This window comes from Amblyomma mixtum, chromosome 9 (genome assembly GCF_055824585.1).
Source record: "Amblyomma mixtum isolate Tamu chromosome 9, ASM5582458v1, whole genome shotgun sequence".
Lineage (NCBI taxonomy): Eukaryota > Metazoa > Arthropoda > Arachnida > Ixodida > Ixodidae > Amblyomma > Amblyomma mixtum.
Genome location: NC_143020.1, coordinates 17,791,826 through 17,818,935, shown reverse-complemented (window position 1 = coordinate 17,818,935; position 27,110 = coordinate 17,791,826). Strand labels below are relative to the sequence as shown.

The 27,110-nt window shown below is 45.1% G+C and overlaps 1 long non-coding RNA gene across 1 annotated transcript; it reads right to left on the bottom strand.

Annotated features, from left to right (window-relative positions):
- On the bottom strand, positions 1-26,705 carry LOC149328414 (uncharacterized). The gene is made up of 2 exons (XR_016285561.1): positions 26,658-26,705; positions 1-31 (listed from the first exon to the last, which is right to left on the bottom strand). It is a non-coding gene; the product is annotated as an uncharacterized LOC149328414 (long non-coding RNA).
- Between the last annotated feature and the right edge of the window lie 405 nt (positions 26,706-27,110).

Here is a 27,110-nt window from a genome sequence, read left to right as displayed (position 1 = left end):
TACATCGCACAAATCTTTATACAACTTTTTCCTGCTAACAGAAGATAAATATTCATACGAAAATCGAACCGACAGGAATCGAACACTCGCGACAACCTCTCTAAAGTAACCAAAAATACGTCCCGAGAAACTTTCGGTTGTGACAACAAAGTCCGGCAGTGCATTTCCGAGCCTTAATTGGCACACAGTGCGCAAAAACGGATCGCTTACATCGCGCACAAAACAAAATCTGCTTACAATCTGCCGCAGAAATAAGTGTCCCAGACTCAGGCCGCCATCCTTCACCCGCCTAAACAAATTGGTCCGGCTGCAGCGTTCCCAGTCCGCAGCCCACACAAAAACGGCAAAGATCCGGTGCAGTCTCTGTACGTTCATCCTTGCACAATGCAACACTTGCATCACATACCACAGCCTAGACATAAAAAACAGATTGCACACTGTGGCCCTTGCAAAAATTGAAAGGTGTCGCCCTTTCCACCTTTCCACCTTTTCACGCGTGGCTTGCGTCTGTGCTTTCCAGTACGAATCGCTATCGCGATAACCGTCCAGTGGGACGCCTAAGTACTTTACTGGGGTCGTCACCCAGGACACGTTTGCAAAATTACCGGGCTTCGTTGGCCATTCACCGTGCCAAAGCCCCAGGGACTTTGACCAATTCACTTTACTACCGGTGATCGTGGTGAATTCTTTTACGCATGCCACGGCCTCGGTTATACCTTCCCGGTTCACTGTGAACACCGCGACATCATCCGCATAAGCCAGCAGCTTAACTTCTGCTGCCTGTAGCTGGAATCCTCGAATTTTTTCACTTTCTATGATATTCAAACACAACGCTTCAATGTAAATGCAGAATAGAAGAGGGCTGAGGGGACAACCCTGGCGCACCGAACGCTGCAGGCTAATGGGGGCCCCCAAACTCTTATTTACAATTAATCTTGTCGTGCAGCTCCGGTACGCCAAGGCCACTCCCTCGCAAATAATGGACCCTAAATTCACATGGTCGAGTATGCAGAACAGGATATCGTGCGAAACACAATCGAATGCCTTCTCAAGATCTAGCTGAAGGATGGCTACACAGCTATTTGTGTAATCACAACATTCCAGCACACACCTCGCTTTATGAATATTGGAAACAATAGAGCGTCCCTTGATCCCACACGTCTGGTGGGGACCGACTATATCCTGAATTACTGACTGTAGTCTACGGGCACATAAGTTGGCAAGTTAACGTCTGGTGGCGTGGCGTAGAAAACGTGGATTATAAAGTTTTCTACGCCACGCCACCAGACGTTAACTTGCCAACTTATGTGCCGTGATATGTGCAGCCACAGTTGTTTCTTGTTCCTTTCACTGCGTGTAAATGTAGCAGCAGCATCTACATTCTCGCACGGGACAACAATGTTGTTGAGAAGGACCTTTCAGTGGCTGATGGCCAGTGACATAAGGAAATCTTCTGTGTTATCGAAAAAGAGTCTCTGCTGAGTTTTTATTGTCGAAAGACTTCGTGGTGACTTTCTAATGTGTCACAAGGAGTGCATGAACATGACATCAGAAACTCAACGCCCATTTTTGTGCATTTTGTAGTAAACCAGAAGGAAAAATGAGCACAAGTCAGGCAGAATAGCTTGGGGTTCGTGAAAAAGTGCAATTAAGAAATCAAACTAAAGAATGGAACACACACGCCCTGCGTATATTGTATTGAAAACAAAAAACAGCACTGGCAATTTTGTTAGATTTGCTGCCAATTAGGGAACCTTTTTCATTGTATAAAAACATGGGGCATTGAGTAGCAATGTCACCGGGAATGTTAGTATACGTACATGTGCATATTCCGATCATCCATTTCCAGATCAAGGTAGTAATGGATACTACCAGGGTTATAATGAGGTAGTACAAGTGTAGTAACTGCCAAAAAACGTAGTAACAGCTAAGTTACTACCTTGTTACTACTTCATTTCGTTTCGAGGTAGTAACAAGGTCGTAGCAACATAGTACATAGGTAGTAAGGGTTAAAAAAGGTTGTAACAGCAGCCGTTACTACGTTTTCACTACCTTTTTTTCTAAGAGTGTACGACCCGGAAACCAAATCCCAGTCGTCACAATGGCAGCATTCCACGTCACCAAGACCAAGAAGGCCCGCCAAGTGCGCAGCAATGTCAGAGTGATGCTGACTGCTTTCTTTGACTCTCTCTGTGTGGCACACCACGCGTACGCACCCCACAAAGTAAACATTGACCAAAAGAATACTACAGGGATGTCCTCTGTCACCTGCGTGGTGCTTTGCGGCGCAAGAGGCCGAAGTTGAGGGCAACAGGAAATTGGCGCATCCATCATGACAATGCTCCTGCACATTCCTCGCACTAAATTCACACTTTTTTGCGAAAAACCAAACTGCTGTAGTTCAACAGACTTCTTACTCTCGTGACATGGCCCCCTGCGACTTGTTGCTGTTTCCCAAAATCAAGAGGCCATTGAAAGGAGCGCGATTTCAGACAAGAGAGGACATTATGGCTGCAACGACAGCTGAGCTAAACTCCATTCCGAAAGGGGCCTTTTCGGAATACTTCCAACAATGGCAGCACCACTGGGAGAAGTATGTGGAGTCCCAAGGAGACTACTTTGAAGGTTATTAGGTTTCCAACGCTCCAATTATGCCAGTTTTTGTTTCTTCGGCAAAAGGTGGGATACTTTTCTAACAGACCTCGTATTTAGTGCCACTTTGGCTTGAAATCTGTTTTATAAAAATCATACCTAGAACAATCCCGGCGTTTAGGTTAAGCGTACCTCCTTAAACTTAAACGTCAATGAACTTAAACTTATGGTGCGCTTTGTGTTCTGGTACTTCAAAGGCTCCTCAATCAGTGAAATATGAAGGTTCTGTACACATCTTCTAAAGCTAGTGGTTCTTCCGCCTTCGGTAACGACAAGCGGTGCGGAAATTATCCAACTTGCGGAGCAAAAAAAAAGAAAATTATTTTTTGTACTGAGCACGAAAACCTAACGGCAAATTGGGAGTCGATTGAGACGGTTAAATAGCTGACATTTCTTTATTGCTTTTGTAGTAACTTTGAAGGAGAGTCACAAGATTACTCCCCACAAGTACGCACGCTCTATTACAGCAAGATTTACCCGTGAAAGAAGGCTGAACTCTAAATTGAAAAAATTGTTTTGCATTTATTTTGTCCACTACTGAAGAGCTGGGTTTTCAATTGCAGTCATAGCGTAATATTGCCGCAAAAATTAGTTCTCATTTTGCGCATGCGTTTCACCCTCGTAAAACTGGACGCGCAGATTCCCCATTATGTCTGCTTGGCTCCATCCGAATCCGGGCACAGCATGCATCGATACAATGTGTCCGTCTATATTGAAAGGCACCTTTTGTAAATGACGAGACTCTAATTTACTTTAACAGCCATAGTCATTTCATGAGATCCAACACAAGGAATACCAAACAACTCCAATGTTTCCGGTCACAGGGCAATCGCGGGCTAGTTAACAAACGCTACACGTATTGGACTCTATTAGCAATGAGGACATAGAAACAGCCAGTAGCAATACATTAAAGAAATCTAAATGATATTAGCATTTAGTACCATCCGCATAGTCAGCTTTCAGACTGTTAGAACCGGATACAAGAGTGGAAGAGGTCAGAAAAAGCACGCAATGACCACACGCATTGAGTGGAATGATTTTTAAACCGATTTAGACAATGCTTAGGTAGTCTACACCACTCTTTCGGAGTGGAATCAGGTTCGCAGTAATTTGTGGCATCGTACGGGGCCACCTATTGAAGGGGTAGCGACATGAACGTTTCCTGTTTATTTGGTAATGCGATTTATAGAAAATCACTAATGGACCAGAAAAAGTTGTTTATTTTTAGACATTCGTACTCCGTCTATGGCACTGAAATTCAAAGGATTAATGTAGTGCAGCATACAATTTGCCACCAGACTTCGTCATGCAGGACCATAATAACCATTACACGCTAACCGGGTGTTTTTCGTAGAAGGCCCAAAATTTTTAAAGAAAAGTAAATTCCTTTAAATTTATTTTAATCCTGGGGCTATACTGAGGGCTACTGGGGACGCTAGGTAAGCGGAAAACTACTTTAATTAGTTCGCTGATTAACTGAATACGCTAATTAACTTTTATAATTTTTATTTTAGGGGATATGTTGTATTAGCAGAATTGCAGATCGTCTTCCAAACAGTCCAGCAAGAAAAAAGATTTTCATGAAAAAATTTTTACGCGCGTTACGAAGCGAGAAAAATTCATCCTGGTAGGCAGCTTCAGACTGTAACACAGCGTCTGTGAGCGCCTGTGACGTAGCTCGCTCCGCCCTGCGCTTTGTGTCAATGCGTTTTTGTTCCAACGCGGCATTCCGTGAGGCCGCGGAGGGAAGCGAAACAAGCAGCGATAGCGCAGGCGGCCCGTCCGGGCTTCAGGTGATATCAGCCGTGTGACGTAAAGCGCAGGGCGGAGCGAACTACGTCAGAGGCGCTCACCGCCGCTGAGTTACGGTGTGAAGATGCCTACCAGGGTGACTTTTTCGCGTCTTGTAATGTGCGTGAAAATTTTTTATTAAAATTGTTTTTTCTCAGTTGGACTGTTTGGAGGACGATCTCCAATTCTGCGAATACAACATAACCCCTAAAATAAAAATTAGAAAAGTTATTTGACATATTTAGTTAATCAGCGAACTAATTAAAGCAGTTTTCATCTTGCCTGGCGCCCGCCGTAACCTCCAGTATAGCCCCAGTGCTAAAATACATCTAAAGCAGTTTACCTTTTTTTTAAATAAAAAAAAACACCCGGTATATGTAATTTAATAATGTGTACTGGTACATTTCCCGACGAGTTAAAAGTTGCACGAGTATCGGTAATTTTTAAAGGGGGAGACAGAAACGACACCAGCAACTACAGGCCGATTTCAGTTCTACCAGTTTTTTCAAAAGTCATAGAGAAAGCTGTTAATGACAGGATTTTAAATTTCTGCACCCGAAATAGCATTTTAACAGACCAACAGTACGGTTTTCGGAAACACCAATGTACCTAAACGGCGGTCCTAAACACTAAAGGAAAAATAATTAGTAATTTTGAAGACAAGTTGTATACAATAGGAATTTTTATACACTTCAAAAAGGCGTTTTTTCTATTAAGCATGATATCTTGTTTCAAAAGTTAAATGAGTATGGGATCAGAGGTACCGCTCTTAACTTAGTTAAAAACTACTTAACGAACCGACCACAGTATACCGACATTCGTCACCACAAATTATCACTGGGTGAAATTAAATTCAGTGTTCCGCAGGGGTCCGTTCTGGGGCCGCTTCTTTTTCTCTTATACATTAATGACATTACAAACACCTGACATAATCATATACGCTGATGACACTAATGTTTTTTTTTCTGGCGAAAACTTGTATGCTCTCCAACAAGAAACAAATATTTGGCTCGGTAATCTTTCAGAAGGGCTTAGAGTAAGTAAGTTAGAACTAAACATTAAAAAGACAAAATACGTTGTCTTTCGCCCTCGTAACAAGTGTATTGATGACAATATAGGAATAAAATTCCGTGATCAAGTCGTCCAGCGCTCCACTTGACATAGGTTCCTTGGTGTTACGTTTGAAGAAAACTTAAACTGGACCACCCACGTCGACAGCGTGAAAACCAATATTGCAGGATCCATCGGCATTATTAATAAATTCAAGCATCTCTTTCCTTCTCGATTAAAAAAACAGTTGTACTATAGCCTAGTGCATTCACGCCTCCAATACTGTTTATCTGTCTGGGTTACCACGACGAAAACTAACATCGACAGCTAGCTAACCTCACAGAAACATATGATACGTGTCGTTGAAAATGCGCCCTATAGAAGTCATTCTGCGCCTCTTTTTAAGAACAATAGTATATTAAATATACAGAATCTTATTAATAAAAAAAACAGCTATTGTAATATTTCGAGAGATCAGCCGTAATGGAAGCGCCTTTTTCAGAACATACCTTCCAAAAGAGCACACATGTAATACACGACACACTACGTACAACACAGACAAGATACGGACATACTACGGTATGGAAAAGCAATCTTTTATAATTGTAGATTTTCTAAATCATCATCCTACCATTCTCAGCATTGTAAACGAATCGTGATCTCTAGGAAACTTCAAAAAAAAAGTGAACTTGTACCTGTTATCTATTCCGATATGATTTTTTTCCTTGAAAGTGTAACGTGCTTTCACTGTTTCTATTATTTATTGCATGTACTTACCTTCTATTTTAAGTGTATGAATATACTTTATGTAGTTTTCTTACCCCGTGTTGCTTGAGTGTTTTGTGTATTCAGAAAGGGGACTGACACTTAGTCAGGCTTGTCAGCCTCCTCGACAGACTTTTTGTATTTCTGTCCAAATAAAACTTCATTCATTCATTCATTCATTCATTCATTCATTCATTCATTCATTCATTCATGCCGTCAGTTTCCTTAACTAGAAAGGCGCCTAGGCCCACGCTGCTTGCATTGCTATAAACTTCGGTCTCGGCGTTTTCGTCAAAGTGAGCGAGGATCGGAGGGGACTGTAAACGGCATTGTAGTTCCTTGAAGGATTCCGCTTGCGAAGCTTCCCATTTAATTTGCAGTTCTGTCTTTGTCAGTTGGGTCAGAGGCTCGGCGATCCACGAAAGGTCCTTGACAAATCGTCGGTATTACGCGCATAATACGAAGAATCAGCGCACAGCTTTCTTATCGGCCGTCGGTGGAAACAGTCGCGGCTGTTTCCTGCGGGTCAGGGCGTACTCCCTCTTTGCGAACGATATGGCCTAGAAACAGCAGTTCTTCATAGGCAAAGTGGCACTTCTCTGTTTCCAAGTTTAGGCCGGCAGACTTGATTCCGTCTAGTACTGGTCGAAGCCTTTTTAGGTGCTCTTCAAAATTCGAAGCGAAGATATCGATACCATCTAAATATGACCGACAAATTGTTGATATGAGATCTGCCAGCACTGTATCCATTACTCCCTGATACGTCGCTGGTGCGGACTAGAGACCAAATGGCATCACCTTGAGCTCGAAGAGTATATCCGGCTATCGAAGAGACCATCGCTATCTCTTTCGTCGATCTCAGTTTGCCAGTAGCCGCTCTTGAGGTCCATCGATGAGAAATACTGGCGTTGAAGAGCCGGTCCGTATTTTTTTATTTATTTATTTATTTATTTCAATACCCTAAAGGCCCAATGCGGGCATTACATAGGGGGGAATTCATCAAAGAAAACAACAGATATACAGCACAGAATACAAACGGCTGAAAACAGAAGTAAACAAGTTAAGAAGGCAGGTACAAGTTAATAAGAGGAACGAAAAAATAAAAAAAAGGAAAGGCTAATAGGAGGTATTTGAAAAAAAATCCCATGTAGCAAACCCCGAAAAAAAATCAAGTAAAATCCCGGCTTCGAAAGTTACTAAACTCTGCATCTAACATTTTGCGGAACGTTACGGCCAGCACACACACACACACACTAGAGCAACCAAGAGAAAAAAAAAACAACACATAAGAACTGAATCACACAGTGATGAAAAAAACGAAAAGAACGCACATCAACATGTGTTAGAATTTTTTAAATAGGACCAAAGAGCTGTTTGAAATGATGATGTTTCAGCGATAGTCGCAATGTTAGAAGGAAGCGAATTCCACTCTTCGATAGACAAGACCAATGGTGAGTATTTGTATCGTTCTGTCCGAGCGAAAATAGGTTTAATCTTCTGCATGTGATCTACACGAGCCGATGTGTGCGGTGCCGGGAGAAGATGAGAGCTTCAAAATGGTGTGTTGCTGTGGTAGATAGTAAGGAAAAACGATAAACGGCTGAATTTTCTGCGCATGACCAGAGGCGAGAGATGGAGCGATAGTTTCAGTGCTGTTACACTTTGATACCGAGAGTAACGGGAAAGGATGAAACGAGCAGCTTTGTTTTGAATAGATTCCAACATGTTGATAAGATAGACGTGATGAGGGTTCCAGATCACCGACGCGTATTCTATCGCAGGCCTGATCAGCATGTTGAATGCGTGTAGTTTTGTGTCCTGGTTGGCTTGGTGCAGTCGGCGTTTAAGAAGACCAAGTTTTTTAAGGCTTTGTTAGTGATTTGGTTTTGGTTTGGTTTATGGGGTTTAACGTCCCAAAGCGACTAAGGCTATGAGAGACGCCGTAGTGGAGGGCTCCGGAAATTTCGACCACCTGGGGTTCTTTAACGTGCACTGACATCGCACAGTACACGGGCCTCGAATTTCTGCTCCAAAGAAATTCAGCCGCTGCGACCGGGATCGAACCCGCGTCTTTCGGGCCAGCAGCCGAGCACCATAGCCACTGAGCCACCGCTGCGGCGTTAGTCATTTGTTCAATATGAGTGCTCCAGGATAAATTAGAGTTAAAATTTACACCGAGGTATTTTACCGACGCTGCAGTTTCAATGGTAGTATTATTAACTGAGTAGGCATTAGGGCTCATGTTGGCAACGGAAGTAAACTTGAGGTGTTTAGTTTTATCGGCGTTAATTACCATTTGCCACCTGCCGCACCAATTAGTTAGCTCATCAAGATCAGTCTGGAGAACAACGATGTCGCGAGGGCTAGATATTACTCGGTAAATTACACAGTCATCTGCAAATAATCGTATTGTTGATGTTATGTTCGACGCGATGTCATTAATATATATTAAGAAAAGCAGTGGACCCAGCACCGAACCCTGAGGTACTCCTGAAGCAACACCTGTACGTCTTGATAAGAAGCTTCCTAATTTAACTGACTGAAAGCGGTTCGTTAGAAATGCGTTAATCCACTGCGTAGTATGTTGATCCAGCTGCGAGCTGCGTATTTTTATCATCAGACGGTTATGAGGCACGCGATCGAAGGCTTTAGAGAAATCAATAAAGATGGAGTCAATGTAGAGGGAAGAATCGATTGCTTGATGAAGGTCCGTTATTAGCTCAAATAACTGTGTCTGGCACGATAAATGTTTGCGGAAGCCATGCTGGTTGTTGTGAAGCAAGTTGTTCTGGTTAAGATGAGTCATAATATTTGTGTATATTATGTGTTCGAATACCTTGCAACATATCGAGGTTAATGAAATTGGACTGTAATTATTAGGAACGGATCTGTCTCCAGATTTAAATACCGGGATTGCATAAGCGGACCTCCAATCTTCTGGCACACATGTTGTATCGAGTGACTGTTGGAAAATGAGTGATAGCAGGAAAGCTGTGTGCTGGCAGGTTATTTTTAACAGCTTTGCGTTGATACCATCGGGTCCTGGGCTAGTGTGGTGGGGTAGGCGTTCAATTGCACGAGCCACGCCAAGCGCAGATATGTGAATGGGTGAAAAAGGAATCTGGATATCGGCCTCAGGAAGCTGCAGTGGATTGCAAATGGGCAATTCATCCGTAAAAACTTGTGAGAAGTGGCTGTTAAATTGTTCTGCGCATTGTTCTATAGGTAGAGTGCTGCCGTTTACACCCAAAAGGACAGGAACCTTACTAGCGCTTTTAGGATTAACAGTGTTCCAAAATTTCCTAGGGTCTGTTGTTATCAAACTAGGAAGTGTAAAATTAAAATATTTGTTTTTGGCTTCCGAAATTTGTTTTTCAGCTATTTTAGAAATGCTTTTGTAGTTTTCCCAGTCTGTAGTTTCCTTTGTTCGAACGGCTTTCCTAAATGCTCTTTTCTTCCCATTTAGTGCCCTGTTGACATCTGTGGTAAACCAAGGATCGTTAGTACGTGTTCTTATCATTCGTTTTGGCACGCAGGAATCTTCAACTTCTTTTAGCTTGTCACGAAACAACATCCAATTTTCACTGACCGTGGGATTATGAAAATTGGCCTGAAAAATATGTGTGAAAGTTTCCAGCAACAGGTTCATTTATTCAACGTCCGCGCGTGCGTAATTGTAGATAAGCTTTTTCATTTTTGTTTTGTCGCTCCGTGGAAGAGAAAGGGAACAGTGCACAACTTTGTGGTCACTTAATTCTTCCAAGACGTGGGTCTGAGAGCTCAGGATGGGTTGTTAAGATGAGGTCCAGGATATGCTTACCGCGAGTGGGCTCGTGAACAATTTGGGTGAGCTGGTGATATTGAAGTAAGTGAAGGAAGTTAATGTTCTCCTGTCGGTAATTATTGGAGTCAACGGTTAGCGTCGTCCAGTTAATCGCAGGAAAGTTATAGTCACCTGCTAAAAATAGGAGGCAGTTCGGGTGCTTTACAAAGATCTGCTCGATAGCGTCGTTTAAGAGTTCAATGAATTCAGGTTGGCTACTTGGTGGTCTATAACAGGCGCCTATAATGCAAAGCATATGGCCAAGTTGAGCGGAAACCCAGACTATTTCTAAGGGAGAGTCGATAGGGATAAGAGATGCATGGAAGTCTTCGTTAATCACGATCAGCACTCCTCCTCCTCGTCGAGAATCAGCCCTATCTTTCCTAAATAATACGAACGATGATGGAAGCGCGATGTCATGACATGAAACGTCTTCTGTTAGCCACGTTTCCGTACCCACGATGATATCAGCAGAGCAGGTATGTGTAATAGCTTTAAGTGCATCTACTTTGTTGTGTATGCTGCGGAAGTTTGCCAAGACCAATGAGATTGGTTTGGTTTTGATGCGGTTGATTTTCTTTGCGGTAGACTGTCAATTCTTGGGTTGCATATGCCTTGAAGGAAGTTTATTCACGCTGTCTGTTGCAGAATCATACCGGTAAACACCATTTTTCATGTGAAGTTTGTCAAATCTTACGGAATAACGCTCGTTTTCTTTGATATTTGCTTTGGCGAAGTCGCGCAGCTTTTTTCGTGCATGCAGAACTTTTGGGGAGAAATCTTCGTCTGCCGCCGCGGTGGCTCAGTGGCTATGGTGCTCGGCTGCTGACCCGAAAGACGCGGGTTCGATCCCGGCCGCGGCGGCTGGAATTTCTTTGGAGGGGAAATTCTAGAGGCCCGTGTACTGTGCGATGTCAGTGCACGTTAAAGAACCCCAGGTGGTCGAAATTTCCGGAGCCCTTCACTACGGCGTCTCTCATAGCCTCAGTCGCTTTGGGACGTTAAACCCCATAAACCAAACCAAACCAAATCTTCGTCTAGCCAAACTTTTCGTTCCGTGAGATCTTTTAATTTATGTGCATTTCGAAATGCTTCAAGTTTAGATTTAAAGTTCAGGAATTTAACTATGATTGGTCGAGCTTGATCAGAGCGCGGCTGGCCAAGGCGATGGGCACGTTCGATGTCACCGCACTGTATCTCGAGATGCTCGCTAAAGAAGTCCTTAACTATTTTTTCTGTTTCTGCATAGTTCAGGAATTTAACTATGATTGGTCGAGCTTGATCAGAGCGCGGCTGGCCAAGGCGATGGGCACGTTCGATGTCACCGCACTGTATCTCGAGATGCTCGCTAAAGAAGCCCTTAACTATTTTTTCTGTTTCTGCATAGCCTTCATGTTCTTCTTCAGCAAGTCCTTTAGTAATCAAGTTGTTCCGTCTCATTCTGTTGTTCATATCCTCGACTACACCTGTAAGTTCATCGTTTGTTTTGCGTATGTTTGTCTTGACGTCTTCTACAGAAGAAGACACGGTGTCGATGTTGTTCTTCATATCAAGTACAGCGGACATATTTTTCTCTATTACAGCAACACGGTCCTGGATGTTGTTTAGGTCCTGTTTGATTTCTTTTAGCGTTTCTGTCGTTTCAGCATGGCATTCTTTTAGTAGTGCGAGCACATCATCAACCTTTGGTCCGGGGTTTGCTTCGACATCACCCGCACAAAGCAAAAGTAGGGACAGGCATGTAGAAAGCAGGAATGAAGGGGGTCTCGGGCAAAGTTCACGGACTAGTCCCGCCCCTGGTCTACATCGACAGTCATGTTCACGCACATGCACGCGACAGGAAGAAAATGAGCCGATGCGAGCGCGATACGTGCACAAATCCACACCCATTGAAACACAGTAATTGGGATCAGCGGCCACAGGAATATGCTAAGAATTGAGCAGTAAGTAAAAAGGCCTACCTAGAAAGCAGAGAGCACAAGTCACCGATATGCTCTTGTGGCCGCGAATCCCAGAAATGCGAAGGCGGAAGGCGGCTCTATAGGCGTCCCTAGTGATGAATCTGCTCCAGGTGGCGTTGTCTCCGTCGATGACGTCACAGGACGAGTCTCGTTCCGCGGTGTCACGCAACGGAGACACCAGATGACAGGTAAGGCTTTCGATGATACGATGGGTCGATGGCGAGAAGCTTGCACGGTGCCCAGTCTTGGTAAGCTTGCGGCAGGATACGAGTATCTAGAAAGCAGAGAGCACAAGTCACCGATATGCTCTTGTGGCAGCGAATCCCAGAAATGCGAAGGCGGAAGGCGGCTTTATAGGCGTCCCTGGCGATGAATCTGCTCCAGGTGGCGTTGTCTCCGTCGATGACGTCACAGGACGAGTCTCGTTCCGCGGTGTCACGCAACGGAGACACCAGATGACAGGTAAGGCTTTCGATGATACGATGGGTCGATGGCGAGAAGCTTGCACGGTGCCCAGTCTTGGTAAGCTTGCGGCAGGATACGAGTATCTAGAAAGCAGAGAGCACAAGTCACCGATATGCTCTTGTGGCCGCGAATCCCTTCGCGGGGAATGGGGGGGGGGGGTAGACGTTTTTGTTATGTTGTTCAAGCGTCGGTAATCAACGCAGAAACGAAGTGGGCCGTCTTTCTTACTCACTTGAACAACCGGCGCCTCCCAGGGAATTTTGAACGCTTGATGACGTCATCAAGAAGTATCTCTTCCACTCGGCGCCAGATCGCTTGTCGTTCTCGTTGCGACACTCGGTAGGGGTTTTTTCGGAAATGTCGGGCGTGCTGGTCGATTTTTCATGAGATGCTTGGCAATTGGCGTTTCTCGGACGTTCGACGATGACGAGAAGCACTCGGTATAGTTTCGAATCTTTTAAGTTCGCTGAAATGCCACAAGGGCTGTATATCCGCGATAGGTTGCTAAGCAAGCCCTTGCATCGATTGCGTCTCAGGAAAGGATATAAAGTATGCTTAGCAAATGAAACATTTTCCAGTCAAATTAAGAGAGGGGCATAAAAGATTGACCAATTTTTGACCACAAGACACTCCATCGACACACAAAAAAATGTGCCATCGAACCTTGTCCCCACAACGTAAAAGCTAGAAGTATGTTTTAGCGACATCCCTGTTGAGAACAGTAGAGCTTTTTTGCTTAGCTAAGACCAGCTCAGAAGAGCACGCCTTCCTTTTTTTGTGTGTGTGAGCATTGGGAGCCTTCAATATAAAACAAAAACAACAATGGAGAGACCCCAGTAATGTTAAACACCTAGGGGTGACCCTGTCAAGTAATCTGAGCTGGCAACAGCACGTATGTAACGTATGTCAGAAGGCTAAGGGTTGTACCTTTTTCATCCCGGGCACTGCCACTTAAAAAGAGCATACATTAAGGAACCATTGAGCCAGTCCTCGAGAAATAACGATGTGAAAGCATTTTACCAACCCTTAAGCCGCATTAATTTTCACAAATATTCCTTCTTCTCTCGGCTATCTATTACTGGCTCTCCACTATTGTAAACTGCAACTCACTGCGATTTTTATTATAACATATTGATCGCCTTGATCTAGCATCATTACTACCGTGATGCCTCTGTGATGAACCCCGCCCTCATAGCTCAGTTGTTATGGCGCTCGGCAGCTGACCCGATAGACGCGGGATAGATCCCGGCCGAGGAGGCTGAATTTTGATGAAGGCGAAATTTTAGAGGCCCCTGTTCTGTGCAATGTCGTGTGCACGTTAAAGAAGCCCAGGTGGTCGAAATTTCCGGAGCCTTTCACTACGGCATCCCACATGTCCTGAGTTGCTTTGGTACGTTAAACCCCAATAAACCAAGCCTCTGTGATTGTAAATTCTTATTTTGTGTTGATTTTTGCCTATACTTGTTTACCTCATTTGCTTCTATTATTATCATTTTTTTCTGCCTTGTATCTACTCCTGCATTGGTCCCAACGAGGGCCTTCAGTATTTGTAAATAAATAAATAAATATACAGCACGAACCCCAAAAACTTCTGCTGGGCTAGCTGGTTCATGTCTAGAAAATCAAAATTATAGAGTGCATATGAAAGACGTTCTATCAGAAGGTCCACAAACAGGACAGGCAGTGTACTACGATGTGTTTTTTTGTCTCGAGCTAGCACCATAAAAAACGTTCTGTTTACGCTCCAAACTTTTAACAATGGGAATGGCACCTGACTCTATTTAAACAGACAGCTAGCACATTGCTATCTCAACACGCCCTGCCTTATCGCAGGCCGTTAATGTCTTTCGCCACAAAAATAGATATTGTTGAGCCACAGATGGACGCAAAGCCCCCACGTTTTTATAAGAGATACAATCAATAATCCACATGCCAGAGCGTCTTTGCTGCAGCTGAGCATTTTTCTGAGGTGCCATTAGAAGGCTCATTGGGAAAAAAGTTTCACATTTTGCCTTCACCTTGTTCCAATTGGCTGAGAGGGGTGTGAAGGTACGCATCACGTGATCAGCGGAGACTCGCGAAGGTACGCGGCAGCTGTGGTCGGCAGAGATCCAGCTGATGGAGATAGAATCAGGGCCGTTACGCTGAGAGGGCGTCCATAAGAGTACATTGCGTCGAGGTATCGTGTGGTACATCGGCGTCAAAGTAACAGCAGCAGCCGCACGGAGGCGCTCAGCTATCTCAGTGGCGCAGGAAGTGATAGTTAAGTGTCCCGCAAATATTTATTTGCGCCAATCTTGGCTAACAGTTCGGCTAGAAGTCTCGAAATCAGGAGTGGGCTGATCGATGCCTATTCTTGATTAGTATCGAGAGAACATCTGCGCTCTCTTAGTTTAACATTCACACATCTATGAGTCTAAACGGTGCTAACATGCACACATAAAGAAGTGATTTCATATGGGACTTCAGAGGCACAACTAACTTCTGGTTTTAGTGCCTGTCGGGGACTCTTTAGGGGCTGGCAGTACTGGGGGTACTAGATATCATCAGGACTCCATGATTGTTGGCCACTCCCTTAAGATTATGTGCTACCTTATAGATTTAGGGCAGAATTTTGGGTCTGGAACCCTCCTCCCCCACAAGGACACTTTTAGGTTTTCGGGGTTGTCTAGTGATATTTTGCAGCCTCAACTCTGTCAGAACCCCCCCACCCCCCCTGTAGTCAGGGCAGCGTACGGATGCTTGTTTTTAAATCCCAGCTGCATCATGTGACAAAATGATGTTGCAGGGCACAATTAAAGCCTTCCACGCTATATTTGTATGGTTTTTCTCTGAATCGGTCAAGTAATTTTAAGCAAGTCCTTACAAACTCTGGATCCATGACACCAGTACAGGCCTGAATCCTTCAAATTCACAAAGAAATCTAATAACTTTTGGAGTAATATTTCGGCGTAGGTCTCATTAAAATAACCAAATAGTCTTAGACAAATCTCCTGGTTTTGGGATCGTGCCCAGTGTCTAAACCAAAATAAAACCAACTGTCAATAGAAATATTATTGCATCGAATTGGAGCAGCACCGGATGCTATACATATTCTCTGACGCTGTGGATGTGCACTAGATATTTCAAACCTTCAAAGTACAAGATTTCACTTAAAGAAAGCGATGCAGCTTCGGCCTCTGGTGCGTCAAGCTGTCAAGTGGGCATTCAAGCATTCAGTAACCTGGGTTTTCTTGCGGCAAGTTGAAGAGCCATGTGCGAAACTCAGAAAGTACACCTGGTCCCAGCATTGTGCGGTTGCTACGTATGCAGCGGTCTCTTAACCTCGTTGCATTTTCATGGTTACGCATGCGCGCCGAGTCCAAATTTTAGACCTACCCTGCGTCCGTAGTGGCTAGATCACTTCGCAGGTGTAGCTGAAGTCACGGACCAACTCGCGCTCAGTACGTACGAATGGAATTCCTCATGTGCAGAGCTACGCTTTGTCACATGTGCGGCGTGCGTGAAAGCTGTGCTGTGCAGCTGCGTGCAAAGCGGTAGTTGTCGCACGAACAGATCACAGGCACTTTGTAGTGTTCCTGACTTTGATGGACGCTGACATTTTTAGAAGGATTTTCCCGACCGGAACAAAACTTTACTAGTTTCACAATAAAAATCATGTTGGCTAAATTTGATTGTATTTATTTTCTTTTGCTGTTTTAAAACTCCAGTAGGATCCAGCGATTTGCGCAGCTATTCTCGCCAGAGGTTTAGCGTTCGCAGCTGGGTACTTCATTCTAAACTGAACTTTACAGTTGCCAACAACGATCACTTGGGTCTCTAATTTTTAAAGGTGCTATTTTGTTTATTGCACCTTCGAGAAGAATTCTGGATCCGTGGGCTCTAAGCATACGCTGAGTCATGCATAGCCACGCACAGGCAATTCTCATGAACAGCTCGAAAAGCGAAGGACTTCTATGGTCACTCTTCATGCATGAGATTATTTTCTGTTTATTGCTGCAACGAATTTTCTTGTGATTGTTTTTGTCTGCCTGCTTTCGTCCTGCAAGTTAGTTAATTAAGCATGGAAAAATCACAGGATGGTTGCGTGCGGGTAACTCGAATTACGGAACTTCATTTATGGAGTGAGAGCAAAAAATATTTCACAGAATTTTTTTTCCTTTCAAAGTGAAACAGCCGGAAAAAACGGAGTGAAACCGCCGGGATTGAAACAAGGAGGGGAAAAGAAGTTTATTTTTAGTTTTTATCTTTTCTAACTTGTACATAGTGACTTCCTTTACATTCTTATTAATGTTAGGATTTATTATTGAGTATTATTATTAAGTTTTTCCATTTTTCTGAATCTTGATATTTTTTCTTGGCCCCTTCCTAATATTGATTATCTTTCTAGAATAAGCATACTCTTTAAGGGTTTCCTAAAATCATTACAGACCATCACTCCACCTAATTAAAGCGTATATTAGTACAATAAAATAAAAAAAGCAGAGGACAAGAGTAAATACTCAGAAAATACTTGTAAGCAAATCAGGATAGTAATTTAATATATGGAACCAGCAAATAATATACCGGGAGAGAAATTAATCCTTGTTTTCTTGGGGTGTTGTGAGTTGTTGCAGAATGTCGAGGCACACGGAAAAGCATGGCAGATGAGAACCAACGACTGCGTTCCCTGGAGATTTTCAAAGTATGCTGGGACAACCAATACCACTGGGTATGGCTGGCACTTTGCAGGACATACGTGATCCAGCTGGAGGACAGCTGCTTCAGTAATGACAAGATGACCAGGCCCAGTGACCACGCAACGTGAAAAACAAGTAGAAGAAGAATGCGATAGGCAGAAATCGGCATTGATAGTAGAACTTTCTAAAAGTTATTATCAGAATTTTAGTACATCGAAGAACTGTATGTCAAGAAAATCAAGGAAACCATGTAATTAATACATCACCTTCAGTGTAAAATAAAAGTAGATGTGAAAGCAGGTATAGTGTCTACGGAGAGGAGGGAAAGTGTATGGGAGGCGGTGGTCAGGGCGCAGAAGGCTGTGAAGAGTATGGTGCCGCATAACATGCATACTGTCGGACTGTATTCCGTACTGGCAGCAGAGGGTGGAGGCGCGCGAAGATCGGCAGGTGGCGTAATGCTCAAGTTGCTTGTACTTCGGAAGGGAGCTGACAGAGGGCATGAAGAAAATAGAGGACGATAAGAGGTGGGTGACACAGACATTGGACGTCGTATTCAAGTGGAGGGAAGAGGGAAGAGCACTGTCAGGGAGCGTAAGAGCTAGGCGGCTGAGTTGTTTGGTTTATTGGTTTATTGGGATTTAACGTCCCAAAGCAACTGAGGCTATGAGGGACGCCGTAGTGAAGGGCTTCGGAAATTTCGACCACCTGGGGTTCTTTAACGTGCACTGACATCGCACAGCACACGGGCCTCTAGAATTTCGCCTTCATCGAAATTCAGCCGCCGTGGCCGGGATGGCGCGTCTTTCGGGTCAGCAGCCGAGCACCATAACCACTGAGCCACCGCGGCGGGGCCGGCTGAGTTGTGCTGTCCGATGGGCCTCCACAAGGTTTCGAAGAGTACTGTGAAAATACATAGCCAGCAGACGCGAAGTCGGGGGTGGAGGTTGGAAGTTCGAGAGCCTATTTGTAGGGTTTGCGGATTGGACAGTTCACCGCGAGTTCCAAGGCACGAAAGAGAAAGAGGTACGAGAGGGAGCCCACGAGGCGGGTGAGGACTAAAGCCTGCGCAAGACGGCGGTTGTCGGAATAGCGCATGTCGTGGTGCCGGTTAGCGACACACCTGATAAGCCGGGTGGTCTGGTGGACGGTGGTAGTAAGAAGAGAAATGACGGCACTGTGTTTGCCGTCGGAATGGAGAAGAAGACCGAGAATACGAAGGCGGCAGACAGAAGGGAACGTTTGCCCGTCAGGTTTGACGCTAAGGGTGGGGGACTATGTAGGACTATGCCTCGAGTAGCTCCGACTTGGAAGGGAAGCAAGGCAGCCCGACTGCGCGAGCTTGACCGGCGACTGCGTAGAAAGCATGGAAGAGGTTAGGAATGGCAGCTAGGGCATCTGCCTTATTGAAGAGGGTGATGACGAAGTGAAGGGTGGTGCAGATGGAACACTGGGACTCTCTGAGATATATGATATCAGTGTACGTAAAAGATTCCCAGGTGGTCGAAATCATTCGGGAACCCTCTACTACCACACGTCCTTCTTCTTTTGGCTGTCGCCCGCTGACCCGAAGGACGCAGCTTCAATGCCAGCCGCGGGGGTCGAATTATGATAAGCTCTAGAGGCCCGTGTGCTGTACGATGGCAGTGCACGCCAAAGAACCGCAGGTGGTCGAATTTTTGTGAGCCCTTCACTTCGGCCTCTCTCATAGCCTGAGCCGCTTTGGGACGTTAAGCCCAAACTAAACCACAAACTTTCCTTTCTTTTTTAGAGAAAGCTACATTGGCCACGAACTTGTGATATCGCTGTGGCGGTGCTCTGAGGAGGTACAGAGACCGACCTTGAGCCGTTGCCTAGCAACCGCCGCTACGGGCCGACGCCACGCGCTCGCCGCGCCATCTGGCTTGACGTCACACCGCGCGCCTCAATGCAGAGCCGCCGCCGCCGTTTGGTATGAGGTCACACCGCTCGCCTCGTCGTTGCGCTCCCCTCCGCTCGCTTTGCCAGCTGTGTAGCATGTCTGCAATCGCTACGTATATCATGGCATAGCGTAGCTAAGACACTGCCAGTTTTTCACTCCATCTTTTATTGCTTATGTTACCGCACGGTTCGGGTGTCCGCCGAAATATATGAGACAGTTATTGCGCCATTCCCTTTTCTCAAAAGCCAATTTTTCATTGATCAATGCACCTAAGCGGAGTAAGCGCTCTTTCAACGCGACAACGTTACAGATCATGGCCCCGAAAAATCCGGTCAAGAAATTCCTATTTATTTGTTGGCAGAATCCAGACGTCACAGCCACATGACCTGGAGCATGTAACTCGAAAACACCACCAAAATGACACAGTAGAAATTAATGACCTGATTACAAAATTTATTTTTAGTCTAAAAGGTCATGATGCGCCCTTCACCATTAAGTTACGCTTCTGAAAAATTGTTTATGATTTATGGGCATTTAACGTCCCAAAGCGAATGAGGCTTTTTGGCACGATGAAGTGAAGGGCTCCGGAAATTTTGGCCAACTGGGGTTTTTGAAGATGAACTAACAACGCACACTACGCGGGCATCTAGAATTTAAAAAATTTGTTTTGAAGAATGGAAATGACGTATTAACTGTCTCATTTCCCTCGGTGAACACCCGTGCCGCGCCGTAAGGGAAGACAAGAAGGTGGAAGAGAAAGAAGAAAGGAAGGAGGTGGTGCCGTAGTCGACGTCTCCGGAATAATTTCGGCCACCTGGGGATCTTTAACCTGCACTGACATAGCACAGCACGGCTCTCTAAAAATTCATCCGCCGTGGCTGGGATCGAACCCCAGCACATCGGGTCAGCAACCGAGCGCCATATCACTGAGCCACCGCAGCGGCTAACCTTCTGAAGGATGGAAAGCAAATGCGCTTAAAAGAATGGTCGAGCCGGTACTAACACTGCTGCCGCTTTGGTTATTTAGCTTGGTTTGCTCGGTTTATAGGTGTGCAACGTCCCGAACCGACTCAGGCTATGAGAGAAGCCGAAGTGAAAAGCTCCGGAAATTTCGACCACCTGGGGCCTTTAACGTACACGGACATGTTCACAGTGAGGGGGGGGGGGGGGGGGGGGGGGGGGAATTGGACCGCAGCGGCCTGGATCGAACCCGTGTCTTTCGGGACAGCCGCCGAGCGCCTTAAACGCCCAGGCACAGCGGTTTTGATCAAGGCGTGCCATCCCAAGGCCACTGAGGAATGTTCGCTCAGTGTGACAGTTCAGCGGCTTAATGCGACCAACTTATACCACATAGCAATCCTATCACACTCCGCACTTCGGGCTACTGATGCATTGAGAAATTTTTCATTGGAGTGGTAAAATATATTTCCGAGCACCTAATGCTCTTAAACGTGAGCTGACATCGCGCCCATGGACTGCGCAATCGGTGCTATATCAGTGCACGTTACACTACAACAAGTATCTCGGGAGCCATGCACTGTGGCGTTTTTTTTTGTTTGTTTTATCTTTCACTTTCTCTTCCCTCTTTCACAGCGTGCTTGACGGGACCATCACGCTGGGGCCATGCTAGCAACATAATCCTAACTGTTGCGGTAGGTTGCTGTGAACTATGATTGTTTTGTGGCCGATTCTGTATCGGTGAGCGAGGACTCTGCGTCAGCGACCATCTGTGCAAGCATGCGGAAGACATGAAAAACTAGTGACACAAAAATAACTCAGTCATACGTTGTGCGGACTGCGAAGAGTGTGAATCATTTCTATGGAAATGATTCAGGTGCCTCAGGTGAAGATTCTCGGCCTTCTCATTAGCAACACACTCGATGCAACCACCACCCTTCAGCTCTTGCATAAACAGACCAAACAGGTCGCTGCACTTATCAGGCGGGTGGCAGCACGCAATCATGGGCTGTCTGAACGGGAGACCCTCAATATGACAAATGCACTAATCATTAGCCGCATTATATACCACCTCCCATACCATATACTCACTCAGCGGCAAACACAACAGGCAGACATCCTAATACGCACGGCTGTCACCTCCGCCCTACGGCTTCCACGGACGGTTAGCACGAAACGTCTCCTGGCCACTGGTACCCACAATACAGTGACCGAATTAATAGAGGCTCAACGCACCAACCAATTAGTCCGCCTGAGTCGCACAGAAACAGGACAACGCCTACTGCGACAGCTACGTCTCAATCCACCCATTCCCACCCCAACAAGTCCTACACCTTACATGATCTCTCTGCGCACTCAGGATCACATATATCAGAAGCCCATACCGCGCAATATTAGCGCTGGTTTCCATCAGGGTAGGCGGCAGGCACGAGCGAGCTATTACACGAAAACATACAGCAACCGCTCCGATATCCTTTATGTCGACGGGGCACAAAATTCGAAACCAGGATATTTCACGGCAGTCGCAGCCTATGAAGACGGCACAGTGGGGGCCGCCGCCACTATCCGGACTAATTCGCCTGCAGAAGCGGAAGGAGCCGCCATCGCACTTGCTTTGGCCCACTCCACCATTGACAAAAACGTAACCGAAATTTGCACAGATTCCCAAGCCGCGTACCGCCACTACCTAAAGGGCATGGCGACGCCGGCAACACATCGTATTCTTGCCACAGTCACCTCTCTCGACCGAACGGTTACTCGGTCGTGGGTCCCTGGGCATGCCTCGATCCCCGGTAATGAGCGCGTTCATGCGCTGGCCCGAGAACTCTCCTCCCGGACCCCGGATGATCAGGCACCCAACCCTGCGAACGAGGCTACATCGGTCCTGTATACATATCATCAAATTACAACATTCTACTAACTCAGCCGCATGACACTGCCACCACCCCACAGTACCTTGTCGCCCTCATCCAGCGCCACATGGCGGCAATTACAGACAGGCTGTTTTATTCCCCCCACCGTCTCTCATGCTTTCACCCCACCTTTCCTCCTGATTGTACCACCTGTGGCGTGCCCAGATCTACACTTTTCCACTACCTTTGGAAATGTCCTTCCCCAAAGGCAGTACTCCCCATCCCCAATCCCACTCGTTCTTCCTGGGAGGCTGCTTTACGGACCGCTCAGCCCGCCGGCCAGAAATGGCTAGTGGATCGGGCTTTACGTGAAGCGCAAGCCCGTGGACTCCTGGACCAGTAGGGGACCACCCTGAAAGATTTTTTTTTTGTGTAATAAAGTTATTTCCATCCATCCATCCACATCGACCACAACGTGATTCGCCAACAATAAAAGCGACCATATCACGGGTTTCGTTTTTAATGGGCACCGGAACGCTTCAGGAACCATGTGGTCTAAGTTCAGCTTTATTGTTACGCTCCGGTGGTATTGAAACTAACCTTGGCTCTACTACTCGCTTCGAATCGCTTTCATATTTCGAATTCCTTTCCGAAAACCCACTGAGGAAATATCAGTTCTCTTTCGACTTCTGAAGGATGTACACGCGTGGTCAATTCAGAGCTCACTAAACTAGTCGCTCGCATTAAATCCATCACAACCGGCCAAAAAGCTAAAGCTATCTATACAAAAATCACGGATGTACAAATACGCCTAAAAAATTTAGAAGAAAAGGCTAAAATTCGTGGTAATTACAGCCACGACTTTTCATGCATGCAGATGTCCATTGAAGTCCTAGCTTCGCAAAATTGCACATTGCATTCGCGACTAGACGAGCATGGGGACAGGTTTCGGCGGGACAACTTTCTTCTTCATGCTCTGCCACACTGTGCAGAAGCTTTGGAACAAACAGAATCGGCACTGCACACCCGTCTAACCGAAGTCGTTGACAAAATTCCTAATAACGCAATTCAGCCTGCCCATCGTCTAGTCGCCCTTTCTCCTGAAAAAACAGGACCCATAATAGCTAAATTGAGTTACTACAAAATTAACGTAGTAATCCTATCGCATCGCTACGACTTTCAAGAACCCAATTTTACAGTAAGTGAAGATTTGTTGTCCTCCAGGCGACTCCCCCGCAGGAAACTTGTCGAGTGTGGTAAAGGTCAGTCAGGAACACCCAAATTTCGTCTCCTGTACCAGTTATTTTTAAACAAAACTCCTTCTTGTACGATTCGGCTACTGAGTGCGAGGAAGAAATTTCACCACAAGGCGATCGCGTTAAGCATGCGTGTGACTCATTGCCACATGCTTCATCCTACGGCGCGTGAGGAGCAGTAGTCTTATCCCATCATCTGGCGTATCCATTTTGTACACTAACATCACAAGTATCTCAAATAAGCAAACGACTCTTTCGTGGGCGCCCCGCCGCGGTGGCTCAGTGGTTACGACGCTCGACTGCTGACCCGAAAGACGCTGGTTCGATCCCGGCGGCGGCGGTCGAATTTCGATGGAGGGGAAATTCTAGAGGCCCGTGTACTGTGCGATGTCAGTGCACGTTAAAGAACGCCAGGTGGTCGAAATTTCCGGCGCCCTTCACTACGGCGTCCCTCATAGCCTTAGTTGCTTTGGGACGTTAAACCCCAAGAAACCAAACCAATCTTTCATGGGAATCGACACCTGCTCTGCGCAAATAATTGCACTAACTGAAACTTCGCTGTCTTCACATGTTCGTGATAACGAATTCTTTCCCAACGCTAACAAGTTTTCAATATATCGGTGTGACCTCACTTACAGACGCGTAGGGGACGTTCTTTTAGCTATGTTGAAAAGTATACCATCATCTTCCATCTATACTTATAGCGTTTTGGAAACTGGGCTTTGATTACTCTTGAGCCTAAGACATTCATTTTCAGAGTATGCTATCGTCCTCCCTCTGTTGAGCGGTCGTTGAATAGTGACCTTCATGATAAATTTACCATAATAAGCACCACATTTCCCACAGTTCTTTTGCTCTTACTCGGAGATTTTAACCTCATTAATATAAGATGGGATTCTCTGTCTCCTTCCGTATCTCCCATTTCTTGCGATGGAGTGAATTCCTAGATTTATGCTCAATTTTTTCACTTACACAATCAGTTACCGAAGCTAGCAGATCATCCATCGATACCGATGACATAGTGGATTTTATTCTAACCAATCGGCCCGACATTACTTCCGCCATTACTTATTTGCCTAACATAACTGATCACTGATTGCTCAATAAATATCTTCTAGCAAATCACATTCAGATGCATATAAAGCAGCGGCTAACACTTACGTAACAGCACTAAAACAAAAGAAAAGTTTCTTTCCACCACCTTACGATCTATGTGATCATCGAACACTAGAAAGTTCTGTCACATTATCAACCCCCCTACCGACGAATCTATCAAATTTGGTAGAAAAGTCAGGGGATCCAGTTCCGAGCAATTCGTGTGTTTCAGTCCTCAACAAATCTAAGTGATTAATTTTTTCCATACTTTATGCATTAACCTACCTGCCGCCCATCAGTATAATTATGTAGTTATGTCTCCCATACATACTGACCCTTCCGGTATTGCTAAACGTATTGACGCTTTAAAAATTCATTCTTCAATCGGGTACGACTGTCTCAATGCCAAATGTTTAAAAATAATGTTGCCTCTAGTTTTATACCACTAACCAAGATTTTTCTGCAATCTCTCAAAACCTCAACACTGCCCATACAATGGAAAATCGGGAAGGTGGTTCTGTTATTGAAACCAGGAATTAAAACGTCACCTGCGAATTATCGTCCCATCTCGCTTACCAGTACATCTGCAAATTATTACAACACGTAATTTTCATAAATCTTGTTAATTTTTTTGAGACTAATTCTTTGTTCACACCCGCACAGCACGGAAATAAATCATATTCATGTGATACCCAACTTGTCTGCTTCATTAAGAAGCTTCACCGTATTTTATAGTGCGCATCAGAGGCTTATTTTACTTTCCTCGACTTCTCTAAAGCTTTCGACCAAGTATATCACCGTTTATTACTTTTTAAATTAAATCAACTGTACACTGATCATAACGACTTGAAATCGACCGAATACTTTCTTCACAACCCACCACAGTTTGTTTCCGCTAAGCACTACGATTCACGTTTCAATAATGCTTATTCGGGTGTGCCGCAAGCGTCAGCCATTAGAGCCCTTGTCTTTCTCATCTACATAAAAAATGTTCCACCGAAAGTAACATAAATATTCATCTGTTTGCTGATGACTGCGTTGTTTTTAGCGGAATAAAGTCACCCGATGATGCTAACCTTCTTCAAAGAGGTCTTACGTATATTTCTCCTTAGTGTAAGGATTGACTCGAACACTGACAAATGTAAAATAATGCGAGTATCTCGACACGCTAACACTCCTTCCAGGTACTACCTATATAACTTCCCTTCAGAAGCTGTCACTGTGTATAAATACCTGGGAGTCCACATTTCTTCAGAGCTCTCCTGGTCGCACCACATCGAGTACATTATTAACAGTGCTAACCTCATGCTGGACTACATACGCCAAAACTTTACGAAAACCCCGTCTTCTCTTAAATTATTGCTTTAAAAAACGCTAATCCGTTCAAAACTAGAATATGCTGCTGGTGTTTTGGGTCCCCACCACGAAAAACTAATTTCTTCTCTGGAGATGGTCCAAAATTATGCCGCGCGTGTTACTTTATCTAACATTAATCGTGGCGCAAGCACAACCAGCATAAAAACTTGCCTTTCCTTGCAGCCTTTAGCATGCCGCAGAAAAAATAGTTCATCTCAGTCTCTTTCATAAATTGTACCATCATTCCACTCTACGGAACGCGCTCATTGCTCCTCCCCACTGCGTTTCAAGCCGCACTGATCACCGCCGCAAGGTTGGAACTTCCACATTTAACACGTCCTCAGCATTTCAGTCCTTCTTGTCTCGCGCATCTCGTAAATGGAACCACCTTCCCGCTGAAATGGTGGACATCAATGATAACCAGCAGTTTTTCAACGCACTAGCTAAGATTGTGTAATTAGCAGAAAAGTTGGCTACTTTTTTTCTTGTCTATGTGTTTCTTTTGTAACCACTCCCCTCTTTAATGCCTCTGGCCCTAAGTGTTCAATAAATAAATAAATAAATACTTGATGGACCCAGATGAAACAGATAGCCAGCATTTGTCATTGAATTCAGCAATCATTTTTATCCTCACAGAGCTTGAATTTGCATACGTTCTTTTATGCTCCCATTTTAACCGGTATGCCAACCTGCTCTGCACATATTAAGGCGAAAGCTTTAATGCCTCATACTGCCGTTAGCAGACGTGTTGAAAGATGTGTCCGCGTTTTGGTTACGAGCCTCATATGGGCATATGCCAATCATTACTTAATCGATACTTAATCGATACGCATTCGAATGTTATCGGAACGCAATTTAAGGCTATCTGTGATATTTGCTTGATAGATAATGACCAATTGAGTATTAATACTTAAGCAATTAGCCTAATTAACCTTTCTAGTCAGACCAGAAAAATAAGTAAAACCGAATAGGAAATTGGTCGAGTTGGGGAATCGAACCAGGGTCTCCGGAGTGCGAGACAGCACGCTACCACTTCGCCATGCCAGCTCGATGGTTTGGAATGAACAAAGGCGCGTCAATAGAATAAGGTGTCTTCGTTCACTTCCATCTTCCTCCCTTCCCGTTATGGCGAGGTTCAGGTGTCCACCGATATATGCGAGACAAATATATTAGAGCTCGCGCACGGGCACTCCACAAACACTATGGCATGGAACCGTATGCCGTTTGGGTGGATGCCGCATTCAGGGCGGGGACGCGGATGTAGCCATCACGAAACCCTCCCTCCAACCGATTGCCACCCTTCACACATCCCCTGCTGCCAATTCGGAGGATGCCGAAGAGGCCGCCATTGTCCTGGCCATAACACGCACGGTGGCCTGATATATACTATCCGACTCTAAAGCTGCCACAATAAATTTTCCTCGTGGGAAAGTTCACGTCCCTGCATTTCGCATACTGAACTCCCTCGTCGCACTCCCGCCCCGCC